At 42.1% G+C, this 16,778-nt stretch overlaps 1 protein-coding gene across 3 annotated transcripts in view; it reads left to right on the top strand.

Moving 5' to 3' along the window:
* Positions 1-1,096: 1,096 nt before the first annotated feature.
* The window catches only part of rasgrp2 (RAS guanyl releasing protein 2), a 59,778-nt gene continuing 44,096 nt past the window's right edge, over positions 1,097-16,778 (top strand). Inside the window, exon 1 of one of the 3 annotated variants that reach the window (XM_023346461.1) lies at positions 1,097-1,566. The gene's annotated coding sequence lies outside the window, so the exon portion shown is untranslated. Of the gene's footprint in view, positions 1,567-1,600; positions 1,704-16,778 lie in introns of those variants that run through there. The other 2 variants (XM_005800031.2, XM_023346460.1) reach the window with 2 other exon arrangements.

Here is a 16,778-nt window from a genome sequence, read left to right as displayed (position 1 = left end):
AGATACTTGTCAAAATTAAAAGGCTACCTTAAATTTAGTATCCTAGGGGTAATATGAACAATAACTGTAGCCATTTTACTTTGAGCATAAAAGATAAAACAGCAAAGCAAAAATAAATCTCCCGTCTTTTGGGAAAGTCTAATAAATAATAATAACAAATAAACTTTCACCATCTATTTGTAGTCTGTTAACTGGAATGACGTCACAGCTCAAATGATGTCTTTCATTTGAGATGTTAAACGCCACCATCGAAATGATCAGGCAAATACACACCAAATATACGAATTAAAGAGAAAATGGAAAGGAGGAAAAATTGCTGCAGCTGAAATCAAGTATTTCATTCATATTATTAGCTTTTATTTTTAATTTTATAATTGTCTTATAATTTATTAATTTAACCAAACTTAGTTTTATTTTCTGTTTTATCATTCATCATTCTGTATGGTTGTGGTTGTTGTGAAGTACGTTGGTCAGCTGAGGTTAATGTAAACGTGCTATATGAATAAACTTTGTCTTGACTTGACAGCAGCGTTCAGCTGCTCTCAAAACCCGTTTTAGAACACCTAGACACTACGTCCAGAATGCAACAACAACAAAAAATCTCCCTAAAACGCAATTCTCCATCATTCTCTCGTTCAATGAATGCAACACGTGAAGTAACGCGAAGAAAGGGGCGGATCTGTGTGACGTAGTAACAGGTTTCTGTCTTTCTTACAGTGTATCCAAATATTTCAAATGGAAAATAACTCAAATAAAGTCCTATTTAATGCGGTAATATTTGTCAAATCGCACATTAAAACAGCCGACAAGCTAACCGTTGGAATAAAAACCGCGCGATTTAAACGGAGAAAAGTCGGTACTTTTGTAACTTTCCCGCTATACAAACTCCCCCAAGTGCTAAGCGGGTGTATGTGTGTGTGTGCGTGCATGTATGTATGTATGTATGTATGTATGTATGTATGTATGTATGTATGTATGTATGTATGTATGTATGTATGTATGTATGTATGTATGTATGTATGTATGTATGTATGTATGTATGTATGTATGTATGTATGTATGTATGTATGGAGCTCGCGGGCTGCCTCGCGCGCGGACCGGAGCGTGGTGCCTTCGCGGTGCTGCCGGAAGGCGGGACTGTGGCTCCGCACTGCGTTCTGTCTGTAGCACAGCTGGAAGGCGCTCCAGCTGCGAGACGACGGCCGAGCTCAGCGGCACGCCAACACACACCCACACCAAGTCGCTTCCGAGTGCGTCAGCATCACATCACTTTGTGTAGGCTTTTTATTTATTTATTTTTTAAATCTCTCAAGAGGTGAGAATAATTATTAGAAAGAAGCAGCCGCATGGCCCGACAGAACAACAAGTACCAACTCTGAGAAGAGGAGCGAACCGAGCGGAAATCGCCTGATGAGTCCATGTGCATTCCGCCTGTGAGCGACCAGCAGGTCCCTGAGCTCCCAGTTGGCGGCCGAGCTGACGCTGTGATGTGAGGCTGAAACTCATCCACCACTGTTCCCTCTGCAGCCCGTCCTCCCGGAGCATGGGACCCCGCCAACTCTGAAGGTAAGCACCGGACCAGGACTTGCCCGTTAGTTCTCACACTGACGCCACTTGGTGCATCTTCCCTGCAAGACACAACATCACCTCTTAACGCTGTCTTGTGCGGATCTGCTATTTGGAACGTCTCTGTCAATCCACAGGTTTGTTTTCGGGATAATCACGGCTGGACGTGTCTGCGTCCGTGTTTTCTATAGGTTGATTAAATCAGGCGTTACATGCGTGAGTGGAGTTTACTGTTAGATGGATCTACTTGTTGCTCAGAGTCAGTGATGGTGGCGTGTGCACGCACACACACATGGACACACGCGCACACACATGGACACACGCGCGCGCAAAGTCACCTGGTGACTGGTGGCTGTTGTGTGCAGGAATGACCGCATGCTCACATTAACTTTATGGCTCCCAGCATTCATAACGTGAATGCTCGGGTGCTGCGGCTGCACTGATAAGACATATAAACCTGCTTTATGATTGTCAGAATATGGAAATTGGTTTAACGGGTCCTGAGAATCAGAGCTCCCAGTAGTGATGGAGGAAAGCAGGTCTGTTCCTGAAATTAGAGGCGGCTTCTTCAAGTTGGTTCTGTTAATTGCAATAAATTCCAGCTCTTCATTATTGTGTGTTTTTATTATTATTATTATTATTTATAAAACAAAATTTCGCCTTGGCTGCTTAAATTCAGCACAAAAGGTCAAACCTGAATTGCTCCCTCAATCAGAAGCCACTGGTTCTACAGACGCGCTTTGCTTGTGGTGGTTTAAGGTGATTTTCTCCCGCCTCCCTCGGCGCAGAGACGGATTAGGAGGCATGTTTGAATGCCAGCTTCACCCGCAGTGTGATCCTGCTGAATGTGGAGCCGCTCCAGTGCGGGGATTTTTCACTTGTAACTGGTTGTCTGTGTGGACGTCTGAACGAGATTACAGTCGTGGCAGCCTCCCGCAATTCTCGGGTTTTACGTGACGGTATGTCGTAAAAAACAAAACAAAAAAAAAAACAGCTCATTGTTCTCACGCTGTAAAATGAGGTAAGCACAACCTCGATTTAGCAGTGTTTACTTTTTTTTTTTTTTTTTTTTTTTTTGCCGTGTCACTGTTTATTTAGCAGAAGGCAGGAGTTATAGTGTGTGGGGGGGAAAAAATGAAGCTACCTCATTATTTAGGACTATTTAAAGTCTCCCTGAGTAGTGAAACATAACATGGCCACATTCCTGAGAAATAACTTCAGTGCAATGCACTGGAAGGAGTATGTTGCCTTTTACACACATTGAGCGTTTCCTGTTGAAGTTTGTAGCTGATCAGTTAGCATCTAAAAGAAAAAGCTCATAAAATATCTGAACCACAAGTCATGTTCAGGGTAGCGGCTAAGTACTTTCTGAGGTGTGTATGTATGAGGACACATTGCAGCTCCTCCATACACCTCTAACTACAGCACACAGTTTGAAGACAACAGTAAGGTGTCATTGTCATGGTAACTTTGGCTCACCTGAATATTTACAAGGCCTCTCTTGAAAGACTGAAATAACTCACCTACTGTCACTTTGAAAGACTTTTATCACTGACCCTCTTCTGTTTTTTTATTTCTGCCTCTAATCAGACAACACAATTCCATTGAAAAAATAAAATGGTTCAGCAGAGCTGGGGTCATCCAGTACATGTTACTGTTACTGTTAGCAGGCGGTAGGACATGTTAGCGTAACCCGCTAACATGTCTTCAGCCAGAGGCTTCTTCAAATTCGACTAATATAAGTTAGAGGCGTCAACCTTTTGAAATAATTCAAAAATATTGGCTTATATCTTAAATATATTTTTAAAAAATTGCTTCTATAAATTTTTTTGAACATCAAACAATCTGACGTCTGACTGAACTTTATCACTGTAACATAACGGACAACTAAAACTTTGCTTGGGTTCAAAAATGGCTTCTCACCCATATAAAACGTTACTTGACCAATGCAGACTGGCAGCCCAGGCTGATTCCAGATCTGTCGAGCCTCAGGTGTGAAGCTGTTCGTGGCAAATGTTTTACCATCTGCTTCCGCTGCACTGGTTCCAGATTGTTAGCTTTGTGGTGTAACCACACATTGTTGCAATGTGGAGCCAGCTACACTACCTCATGTGTGAGGGCTAAATGTTATTCATCAGTGAAATGTGATCAAATTTTGCAAAAAAAATTAAAAACTAGAGCTCATATAGCTTTATGAAAAGAAATAAGCTGACGACGCTGACAAGAAATCAGTGTTTAACAATGTAAAGAAAGTTTTGAATATTGCTGTTTGTCCTAAAAACACATGACCCAGTGAATCATTTTTACTTTTTGGCCTTTAGAAATTAGACTGAATAGTTTTGATCAAATGTTGCAAATGTAGTGAATAAACTGAACTTAGAAATTGAGTGGTTGATATTGAAACCTTTGTTGAGGCAGATAAGATTGGCTTCACGTGAACGCATCAGTCGATCACCGATGCCCCAAAATGAAGGAAATTGGTGTTGATAAATCAGTGCATATTTGTTTGGTCATGTGATAGTGATGGTGATGCAGTGCAAGATTAGGGTGTGTTGAACCGAAGGAGAGAAGCAGTGTCAGCATTTGGTTGTTTTCTCAGTGTAAAAAAAGTTGGGAAATATATATAATATATATATACAGTATATACGTCAGTTATTGGCCATAACTGCAATATTAACATGGATTATCGGTATTGGCGCGGTGCATTCCTAATGCCAAGTTTTGATTATTGGAGGTTGTGTTCACATAATTCTACCTGTTGGTGACCAGATGTTTTTAACCAGTTCTGACATCCGTACGGCATAGGGCCAGGCTCTCATCATTACCATGACGACAGCTGTAGTCTCTTCCTCCTGCGAGGCGGAAAAGTCACTTTGTTATTTCCAGTGCAGCTGCTGATTATCCCTGCCTATTTTGAATTTCGGAACAGACTCGCTTTTGTGCGCCCGTTCATCCAGGCCAGCGTCTGATTTAGAGGATGCAAATGAAGCCGCCGCGCCGCATTAACCATCAGACGCCGCCTGCCCACTCACACACCGACAAGTCAGCAGAGCAGGAAGCAACCCGTTCCCTCGCATGCCGGCCTCGTCTGATAGGCCGTCACCTCAGAGCCGCCCGTGGCCTCTGTGATCTCACGCATCCCCAGCCCTCAAGTGGTCCTTGACTTGAAAGATACGGGCCGCTTCAAAAAGGTCGGGTTCGCAGGGACTCAGACGGCCGGCAGAATGCGGAGAGGTAGATTCACAAAGCAAAAACTCTGCATCTCCGTTCCTGCTGGCTCGCCTCCACTGCCGCAGAGCAATTACTGATGGCCTCTGAAGCAGCCACCCTTGATATTTAGCATAGCTTCCCAGCCTCCTCCTCCTCCTCCTTCTTCCTCCTCAACCTGCCGCAGTGTTGCACTTATCAGGAAATTCAGCCATAATTGGTTTCCATCGTGGAAGCCTGTCTCTGCATGGCGGCCGACCACTAGAAACAGATTTGGGTCGAGGAGGCGAAGAGGAAGGAACGAGGCAGGAATCGATCCACACGGGAGTGAAGCCTTCCCAGAGAGCAGACAGACAGCGGCGCGCTCAGACACATGAGCTGGATGTTGGTCATCGGCGGGATCGACGCTCCGGCCGGCTGCTGGCTTTTTAATTGCTAATCCGATCGTTCCTGGTCCTGGAACTGTGCCCTTCATTTCCAGCAATCAATACACCTGGATTTGAGCCTCTCCTTTTGCTATTTGTGTGGAGTTGATTTTTTTTGGAGAATAGATTTCTGTTGCAGAAATAAGAATGTACAAGCGTAGGAAGAGCTTGGAGTCAGATTTAGTTCGACTCCCACCATGTTGGCAGAACAACAGCCGTGCTGAGAATCAAACATCACCGGGGAACTTTGTGATGTCTTGCATGTAGAGTCAGAGCTCTCCATTTTTTTTATTTTTAATGTGGCGACACCGTGGGATGGGAGTGTAGGTCAGATACAGTGGCTTATATTCACATCCCTTAAGTTTTTCCTCATTTTGTCATGCCACAGCCAGAAACCTTACTGAATTTCTGGGGAACTTCATGTGATAGAAATGAAAGTAGTACAAAACTACGTAGCAGAGAAAAAAAAAATATATTTTTTTGTAAATAAAAATCTCAAAAATGAGCCATTTGTCATGTTCTGAGGAAGTCTTTTAACCCGCATGCAGAATCAATCAGCGGACACCGGAATGAAAATACAATAATTGTTTAGTTACAATTCATGTACCACAAGCATTGAAAGTCTCAAATCCTTCAGTCTGAATAAAAAGAGAATTGCGCCGTAAATGTACCAAGAAATATCTAAGACAACAAACCAGACAAGAGGAGTTTATCCCATGGTAACTCTGGATGAGTGCAAGGTGTCTACAGTTCAGGTGGATGAATATGTTGACATAGTAACACCACATATCTGGTCATTATGAAAGATTGGGACATTTAAAAAATAAAAATGCCACAGTAAGTCCTGCTTCCTGTTTGCCACAGGCCAAGCAGGGGACAGCAGATTCTCTGGTCAGAAAAGACCAAAAAGGAGCAATGTGGTCTGCATGCTAAACACTAGAACTAAGATGGCGCAATAGTCTTAACACATCAGCCGTGTTATAAGACATGGTGGTGGAAGCATCATGCTGTACATGCTGGAATGATACAGTTAAAATGTATGCCTTAAAATCCCAGTAAAATAAAGAAGTTTGAGAAAAAGTTCAGAGTTTAAAGTAGAGGTCCCCCAATTGCAGTTTTGTGGTCGATCACCAATATTTAAAATATCTGACTGGCCGAAACCAATTTTTTTGTCTGTGAAGTCGCTAAATATAGCAACAAAGTTGCTAAATTGGCAACAGAGGGAAGACTTTTCTCAACCGCGCACATGTACACATGACCCAGTGGACCCGTCAGTGACTGATTTTCAGACTTGTGCAGATCCGTCGATGAGGTCGGATTCTCAGGTAAGCCTCGGTTGATCGCCAATTTCCCAAAATGAAGAAAATCAATTTATTGTTGCACCCCTAGTTTGAAGGCGCTGTATGTTTGTCTTTTCTCCTCTCTGGAGCAGATTCAGCATTAGTGGGAGACAGTGGAGATGGGAGAGTTTCAGGCTCCAAGAGACCTAAATCAAACCGAATGAAATCAGTCAGAGTAAAACACAATTAACTTAACTAAGTCAAGCAAGTAATTACTCCAGGCAGTGAATTACTGCGACGGTGGCTATTAGATGGAGCTTGGTTGAGGTTTCAGCTGACTGGCACCAATCTGTGCTACAGGTGTTGGGTGTCCACTTTCACAAAGGGAACCGGGTCAGACTCTGCATGACTGCACCACCCGCCTGCAGTCTACTCCACATTTCATGGAAGTCTGCCCAATCAGTAGTGCATTATGTGTACAGGAATCGGAGGGATTTGTGGCCCCAATCAAGGGCTGCGAGGCATTTTTAAGGAGAGGAACACACAAACAGGAAGCAGCTGTGACCGGACCCGGGCTGAACGAGAAACCAAGTGTGAAACAAGTTCAGAGTGATTGTTGCAGAGAACCCGGCCCTGGCAGGCAGCAGGAAGTGAAACTGATGAAATCTCACTTTCAACAGGTTAGCCTCAAAATGCGGCTCATGTTTTTGTGATTGCCCTGCAAACCACAGGGATTTCTAAGAAGAAAAGAGTGTGTGAGAGTGACTGGATGATTTGCCTGTACCTAATCCTGCACTGGATCTACTGTGCAGTGCCTCCTTTCAAATACATTTCAAAATCAGACAACATGATCAAATGCAAAAAGCTGTATTTAAATGATGAGTTAAAGAGAACAAACCTTTTAAACAACATTGGCCTCTGAACAAGTTATCTCCCATCTTCTTAAATCTTTTTTAGTTCGGTCTCACTAACCACCCTGCGACCTGATTACTACCAGACTTGTAGAATTGATATATCACTTAAATACGCCCATTTGTTTCCATGAAGAAGGCAGATCACTGGCATCTGTCCATCTGGAAAGAGAACAAAACTAATTCTAAAGCTTCAAGTCTCCAACCAACAGTTAAATCTGACAGCTACAATTGGAAAACACAGAACATTGAAGAACTTTCCCAGTTGTGGCCGGAATACCGTTACTACTCCAAGAGTGCATCGGCAACTCATCCAGGAGATCACAAAAGAACCCAGAGCAACATCTAAAGCACTTCTCTCAGTTAAGGTCACTGTTTATGATTCAACAATGAAGAAGAAAAAAGACTGGACATCATCTACGACATTGTTCCAAAGCCAAAAGCATGGTTGACCCAAAAGAACACAAAAGCTTTAGGGAAATTATTCTATAGGCTAGAAAAAGAAGATTTTTATCCTTTTTCATCAGGTAACACAAACACACCAATTCATTAAGAGAAAATCGTGCCTAGGACCCAGACAACTTGCTAGAACTGATGGAGCCATGAATTCTGCTCTCACACAAAATTCTAAAGGAAAATGTCCGGCCTTTTTCATTAAGCTCAAGGACAATGATCCAAAGAACATCAACAAGTCCGCCTCCACTTGCTCTGAAATACTAAACAAAGGTATTGGAGTGGCCTAGCTAAAGATGGGGTTTCATCTAACCAGGATGCTGTGGTATGACTCTAAAGAAGCCATTGGTCAGATGTCCTCCAGTAGCCATGTGACCATCAAAGTTCTTTATCTGCATTAGAAAAGGTTGACACTTGAGGTGGTTTTGGCTTTTCTGAAAAAGTTGATGCGGTAAAGGGAAGATGGAAACACATTTAGGTTCTGACATCACATGTGGCCTCACATGACTGATCCGCTGTTTCTGCTGTTGGAACGAATACAATTTAATTTCTTGCTCTAGGTCTCTGCGCAGCATCTAACATCGCCAACAACAACTACAACTTGGCCAACAGCAACACATTCCTGAACCATCTCTGCATTCTTCTGAAATGCGTGGTCCATGCGCAGAGCTAGCAACCTCAACTTCCTGTTACAGCTGCAACGTCAACATCTGGCAAAATTGCACTGGTTGAATTGAACCCAAAGAAGTAGAAGGAAACTAATTCACTTTTTTCTTTCTTATTCTTTTTTGCAACTTTTTAAAAGTTTGTTCAGAGTTCGCATGACAATTGGATGGAAACACTGCTAATGTGACTGAACTAAAACAATTCTGCAAAGAAGAGTTGGTATAAATGACTCTATAATTGTGTAAAAGCACTTTGCAAGTTGCCACACGATTTAAGGACCTAATACTTTCTCACACAAGGTCAAATTGATTTGGATACCTTGATAAATACAATCATCAATTGAAAAGTGATTTGTGTATTTGGTCAGGCTATCTTTGTCGGACAGTGGAAGACATCTGTAATTTCTTTGAAATGTCTGACCAACATATAAAACTGTTTCTTAATCTTTGAACATTGACTGTGCTACTTTAGACTTTAAAATCCTCAGTGTTAGAAGAAAGTCTGTCACAACAGGAAGTGAGATTCCACAGTGAGGCGTTGCAGAGGCACAGAGGAGGCGAGTTCTGAGATTGAGCGGCGTAGGGTTCACCGAGAAGCCTGGCTGAGACACCATGTCTCACGTTTGCTCTGTTGCCCAATATGCCACAAGGCCTTATCTCACAGTCAAAAAGTCTTGACACCAGTTCAGAGTAACGTGTGAACTAAGTTTAACTTCTTTCTTTTTTCTTAAAGTGCACAGAGGCGCATACACCCTTCACATTTCACGAACTCACACACCCTTCCGGTGTTTGTCATGAAGCAAAAACTCCCCACATCTGTTTTAACGGACAGACATTTGAGCAGGAAGGCCCTGAAAACAAAGCTGCGTGACACAATGATGCACTGTTGGCTTCTCTACCAGAACGTGCTGCTGACCCTCCCCCACACGTCATGTAAAGTCACAGCACAGGGATGAGAAATATTACAGTGTGCCAGATGTGAAACATGTGGCGTGACTTTTCAGTTTTGTTTTCTTTTTTTTTCTTATCGTTGTTGTTTTAGAGCGTGCAGCTCCCAGCTGTCACGTCCCAGCAGGACCTTATTAAATTTGCATGTTACTCTCCACCATTTCCTTCTGTTATTCCAAATTTATTGAAAATACATTTGTTTAGCAAACACATTCGAGTAGCTTTTCATCATCTTCTAGGATTGTTATCATTCCGAAGCCTTCGGGTTTCTTTTCTCTCCCTCTTCAGCCGACTGTTTTCCATGTTGGAATAAGCTGAAGCTCTCCGTCCTTCTCCTTCCCTTCTCCCCTCCCTGAGGAAGAACGGCGGCTGCTAATCTGTGTTTGCAGCCGGTGATCCCCCACCAGCGTTGCACTCTGCGTGTCCAGGGAAAAGGAAATATTTCCTTTCCTGCTCTCAGCACCTTGCAGTCTGTAAATAGATCTATGCCTTCTGCTGCTCTGTGGTCTTTTCTGGACAACTCTATCTGTGCCGTCACATAGCTCCTCACTACAACTTCCTGAGACTAACTGGAGGGTGTTAGGCCAGAGATAAGTCCAGTCTGTCTATGTGCTGTGATAAAAGTGGTGCTTGTGTAGCTTTTTCACTCGATTAGGACAAAAGGATGGGATAATGTCCCCAACTCAGAATTACCCTGAACCCATCGTCCCAGTTATATTTGATTCCAGGAATGGTTCATATCCTTGTTGAAGTTACCCATTAGCAACATTTTCATCAGGTTTGAAGGGTTCAGCTATACTTTATTATTATCATGTGACATCAGGTGTTTTAAAAAGCTCTAGTTCTGAAAGTTAAACTTTTATACGGATCAATATGAGCAGAACTGGCCAGCAGTTGATTTGTATAGCACATTTCGTCAGCCAACTGCTTGAAGGTTGCTTTGCTTAATACAACCAGAAAATTACAAAGTTATAAAGAAAACAACATACAGTCAAAAATTGCACAATCAAGCTAATCAAGCTCAGAGTTAGCCACAGAAAAATAAAAATAACAAACTCTAAAAGTGTCTAGATGTGGAGCGAAGCCTGAATCTACCTGGCTGACTTTAAACAGATGTTTGGTAGAGCAGAGTGATCAGCAAACAAGATTTACACATCAGATTGTGAATTTGCAGTTTATATTCTCCTGATTTTTGTCAAGTGAAAACTTCACAACAGTTTTCAAGTCACTTCTACTGCCTGACATACCCTGGACCCCCAGCTGTTTGGGGTTCAGTATTTGAGGATTCTCTTGTTTGGGATTTTTTCTGTAGAAAGCCAAATTATTCACAGAAATATCACCTATTCACAGATTTTTGTCATATAGTGTATCAAAGGAAAATCCAGCTTGGGAAGTTAAAATGCTACATGACACACATGTAGCTACTGTTAGCAAAACAGCCAATCCAGAAGTGCTATTGAATTAGGAATATTATAAATTATAACTTGTTTCCATGGTAAGATGGTTTTCACTGTGCATATTAATGCATATTAAAGTATGTTAAAGGTTTAAACTATTAAAGAAAGGCAGTTATAAGCATTTTTAGGATTTACTGATTTTTTAATTTCCAGGTCTAGTTCTTCTTAGCTCAGTTACTAGCCCCAGTAAACCCCGGTTTGGATGTGGCTAATTTGTACAGAATTGTTAGCAAACTTAGTAAGAAATGCTAACAACCTAGCAAGGTCATTTGATCCATTTACTCACAAACAATGCTTTAGTGTCTGTAATTGCCAGACCGGCTGCACTAACCAGTCCGGTAACAGTAACATTAGGTACAAAATGCCAATCTTCTCTTAGCCATTTTCTTCAGCGAGCCTAAAGTTAGCTTAAATTGCTTAAAAGGAACAGACTATGAATCACATTTGATATGTCTAATTTTAGCTAGGTTAAAATACCGTTGCCTATTAAAAATTTTAACACTGACAGCACATTATTGCTCCACATATTTTATTGTTTGTCCTGGGTTTGTATCCAATTTATGAGTATTAATAAACCACATCACACCCTCACATTTGGAAGCCCAGGAATATTACCAGGCATATGACTCATTTAAGATCGCATTTATACATATTTGCTACATGGCTCAAAACCATTATTCACAAAAGCATCCGTCAGTGTTGGTAAAACCTAACACCAGGGAGAGAAATCAAAACAAATTCATTAATGACTGCATGGAGGCTGTGCTTTGTGCAGGGGATGTACGAGTGTGGAAATGAGCTCATTATGGAAAAACCAATACCAAGACAGATACAATCATTTGCATGTTTGTGACTGCCATGTCATTAGTCAGAGCTGGAGTTGTGTTCTTCACACAGCAATAGAATGATTTATACTCTCTTGTCTTTCTTTTTAATATCAAAGTTCTACGTTGCAGCTTGCGAAATGGCTTCCAAAAGCATTTCTTCAACTTTTTGACATTTTGTCACAGTACTGCCACAGACTTCAAAGGGTTTAATTGAGACTTGATGTGGCAGACCACTATAAAGTGGAGCATAACTGAAATAATGATGCCCCTAAATCAAATGTGGTGCCACCAGTTGACCTAAAAACAAACCTAACTGATAAATAGAGTTCATTTATTTATAACACAAGGGGAGCGGTAATCAGAGATGCAGCTGAACAGCCCATGGTAACTGTGGAGGAACTGCAGAAATCCACAGCAATCTACGAAGAGGACAACCATTATCTGTTAACTCCACAACTCTTGTCTTTATGGCAAGAAGGAAATCATAAAAATGTTACATTTGAAGTTTTCCACACGACCTGCAGGGGGAGAGAGCAAACATGAGGAAGAAGCTACTGTGCCCAAATGAGGTCAAGTTAGAACTTTTTAGCATGCATAACTGCTTTTGCATATTACTCTGAAAATACCATTCTCATAATGTCTAATGATGGTGCAGGGATGCTTTTCTTTAGCACTGACAAGAAGCTGGTCAGTTTTTGGGAAGGTGGATGGTGCCAAATACTTAACAATCCTGCTAGAAGAGGTAACAAAATGTATGCAATTTGCTTTTAATCTAGATTGCACCTTTTTAACTTCTTCAAATACTGTTTTAGCAGTCTGTAATGATTGGTAGAGTCTTACTTGGCCAGTAGGTGGCGTCGGCTTCCATAACCTCTCAGTTGCACCACGTGTAAGGTGGATGTGGGTTCTTTTGGAACGTAAATTTTGTGTTAGGTAGAACCTTCAGGGACTTGATGAGTGAATACAGTATGCAAGATTGACCAATTTTTCTAACACAGCTAGACTGTGTTGGAATGGCTCAGTCAAAGTTCAGACCTAAATTCACCTGAAAAATTGCATTCACACATGTAAAAATGGCCAACTATAGCCGACATGTTGATGTATGGCGCATCGTTTTAAAAAAATCTAAACAAACAATTGTGAGCAGGAAATAATTGTGTATCTGGAGAACAGATGGTAGAAGTCACAGGTTTCTGCGTGATGAAAGTAGACAGAAGAATCAAAAGAGTTCCTCTGAAGCAGCTGAAATGACAAAGGCTACGCTCAGAGTGTATCTGTCTGTGTCCAGCTGGAGGATATGACATTTTCATTGTCCAGTGAGGCAGCAGTGCACTGTGGATTGACCAGGCAGCCATCCCCGCTGCGCCCCATCCCGCCCCTTAATCTGCCTGATCGATGGCCCTGGGCCGGCGTCACCAGGCAACCGCAGATGACACCAAAGCCCCTTGTCGCCTGCTCTACCTTCACTCGCTCTGCCACCGCACAGCTGTGGACACAAAAGCAAAATTACAGAACAAAAAAAGGGGAAAAACTGTCAAAGGATAAGTCAGAGTAAAGCCTTCTGAGAACTTTGAGATGATTGTTCTCTTGGTTGTGATAAAGCGCTGCTGTCGGTTCGGTGATGGATGGTGTTCTCGCATGCGACGGCGAGATGGCATCATCACCAGGACGGGCACAGGCTGTGCCGCCGCGTCAGACTGCCTCCGATAAAAGCAGCCTTGCTCCCTGTGTGTCTGCACTATCACAGCTGCTGAGAGAAGAGGCCAACGCTTCAAATGCTTCCACAGCCACGGGAACACGCTGTTCTGAAGTCGGCTCGTTTTGTCACTGAACTGCCCTAACCTTTCAGATCTAGATTTCCCCGCATCGTTAATGATGATTATGGCTGAACACACATCACTTTCCTCCGTCTCAGTTCAGACAGCGCTGTCAGTTATACAATGCTGCCTTCTGTCCAGATTTCCTCAGTTTAGCTCTAAAATGTTTTTATTTTATGAAGGGGGGAGGAATCTATCCAAACCAATTAGGGATTACTAGTGCTGAGTATCAATTTGGATTTCCCAAATCGATTCGATTCACGATTCAATTCGATTGATTTTCGATTCAGTTTGATTTTCGAGTCAGTTAAGGTTATCACGTAGCACCAATTTTACTTGGAGATGGAAGACAGAACTAAAGCTTCAAATAGTAGACACTGACTGAGAAGTAGAAATATGAGTCCTTACAGTAAGTCACCGTATTGTTTGTCAGTTTCAGTTTTTTTATCATTTGTTTTACATTGGCTGCTGTACTCCTAATTGCACTGAGAGAACAAATTAAAGTTGTGTTGTTTTTACGTGTTTGACCAAGCTTGTGAATCCATTGCCGTATGCAATTCTAGTTCTGAAAGTGAAAGTTTTGCAGTTGCCTATTCAACGTTTGAACTGAGATGCTGTGGGAAGAACTTAAAAGTTCCATTAATCAGCTCAATTAAACCAATTCTTCACAGCAGATTCCTCCATGGTGATGTAAAAGATTCAGTGACGTTTTGTTTGATGGCAGTTGTTGAGGTTTAAATGTTGTCACATAGATCCGGGTTGGTGTGGAAAGATGTTTTCCTGTAATAAATACAATGTTCAATTAAAAATAGAAGAAGCTCCGCATTTGCTCAGTACATGTAAGATCAGATCTTGGAGCTTAGATAATGGTTGGCTAACACAGGCGGTGGTATTTTTATTGCGAGGTTTCATTCTTCAGTGGAGCGCAACTCTATAGCTCAAACATGCTTCCTGTGGGCAACTCTTGTTTCTAGTTTCTAGTTTTCTTACAGTCTAATCTTATCTATAACTGGGTACAAAATCACACATCTGCAGCTGACTAGTCTAGCTCTCTGTTTTTTATCATAACAGTGGTTTCTGTCGTGTCTCTCTCCCTTTGATGATCGTGATGCAGAGACTCTGAAGCTTTCAGGTCGTACTTCCCTCTTTTTCTCCCCCAAGAGTCCCCACGCACACGAGCGCGGCCACGGCAGCTTGCGGAGGCCTGTAATTGAGCGTGTCCACCCACCGTGCTGCGGCAGAGGCAGCGCAGTGAAAGCCTTCATTGTGTCAGGCACAATTGATATGTACACACACTTGTCACGCCCTTCTCACGCTCACCGAGCCTCGCCGTCGACGAGCCTCGTCCGTTAAGAGTTGCGGCCGGAGGGGCGTGGTGTTGGTGGCTTTGTTGCTAAACTTTGTCACTTTTACAGAAAACGAGCCCAAGGGGTTTCTCTCGTATCGCTCTGTGCCAGCGGACTGTATCAAAGACAGGAGGTGAATTTTACTCCGCCAAGCATGTTGAGGAATTGAGAACAAAAAAAAATGCAGCAGGCATTTCTTTTTTTAGGCATCTTGGTAAGACCGTGATATCAGTTTAGTTCCACGTCCGCAGACTGAATGTTGGTTTCCTGCTGATTGTGCTGTGGTTTTCTATCAGCCTTGCACATAGCTTGTCATGTCTGTATCCAAAGTTCAGTCATAAAGTCAGTCAACTTGTGTAAGCACATGTTCTTTTGTACAGTTTTGTAGCTGCATTGTTTCATTTGATATTTCATAACAATAGATATCGTCAGCCTCTTATATCGACCTGCCAGCAGAGCCACAGTCCTCTAGAGCTACTAAACTAAAAAGGGGTGGAGGATCAAGTTTTTCAAGGAGTTTGGTTCATTTGACACAGTCCAGCTTAAAAGGAAACCAAAACAGCTGAAAATGTAACAAACGTTACAATTTTGGTCCCCAATGGATCCGAGTCTACCGGACCATCAGGTGTGAAAACTCCCCTAAATTCCCAAAATAAATTGAAGATTTCTGTGTGTGCGTGTGTTAGGAGACAGAATGTCAAGAAGCTCAAGGCACTGTGCTCTGTGGCTAAACAGTTACCCAGATTACAGTTGACGCAAACAGACATCAGTCAAGATGAGCGAAGACAAAGTGGCATGAGAAGTGAGGTAATATTTACTCTTTTCACAGAGGAGATGATGACCTGCTATGTGCTTGGTACAATGCGTGTAAGAGTGATTAGCTTTACTGAAGGGCCATCCACAGCCAAACCTCCCTCAGTGTGAGGCTCTCTGTGGGTCCGCCAGCGTTTTCTTCCCCATGATCCTCCACAGTAGCAGGAAAAAAAACCCCCAAGCTTAAGTTGCCTGAGTTACAGAGGCATGTTCATAAATTGTCTTCTAATCCTCTTATGCTTCATCGCAGACTGACAACATTTTTATGTCAACAGAAAAGATTACTAATATAAACACTGTATTTTAATGGATTTTATGCCATTTATTTAGAAAACTTAAAACTATGCTGGTATTTTAAAGGGCTGATGACGCATCTTGATTGCAGAACTGCATGGAAGAATGGCTTAAACTGTTGCCTCATATCAAAATATCTCATTCAAAATGAATGCATGTGCGTAATGTGGTTATGTAAAGAGATTCATTGCATATTTATTAAAACTGCTCAATCTATTTACTGCAATCATAATTGTGTTATCGGTGTGTGCAATATTTTGGAATTAAATTGCACCGCAGCCGCAACCGACGGCTTGAGAGCAGTAGTCTGTAGACCTCGACATGTACCGATTATCTATCCACCACCTTCACAGGCCACACCTGAGCCAGCATGTAGGAGTTCAGGCAGACGAGTGAGGATGTCTTCATGATGAAAATGAAAATCTAGGTTAACTGCAATCACTATGATCTTTAAATTAAACACTCTGTGTAATGTAATAGGCATAGCGTAATCTCCTAGCTTTTATTTAAAGCAAACAAAGAAGAATCAAATTCTTACCCTCCTGAAATGATGTTCTAAATTGACTGTTGCAGTTATCATGATGCAACTTTTGTTGACCGTTATTGTCATTTTCAAGCAAAAACGCAGAGTAGGCACTTCTTAAGTAGGTGATGTTTGTATTGGCTCATAATCAGTGTCACTGTCAACATGGACTAAAAGTTAGGATGCATCGATCGATCAGTCGTGGTTTCCCTAATTTCGGCAGATTGGTCGATACTTGCATGTGAA

Source organism: Xiphophorus maculatus, chromosome 14 (genome assembly GCF_002775205.1).
Source record: "Xiphophorus maculatus strain JP 163 A chromosome 14, X_maculatus-5.0-male, whole genome shotgun sequence".
NCBI lineage: Eukaryota > Metazoa > Chordata > Actinopteri > Cyprinodontiformes > Poeciliidae > Xiphophorus > Xiphophorus maculatus.
This window is presented reverse-complemented; position numbering and strand designations above follow the sequence as displayed.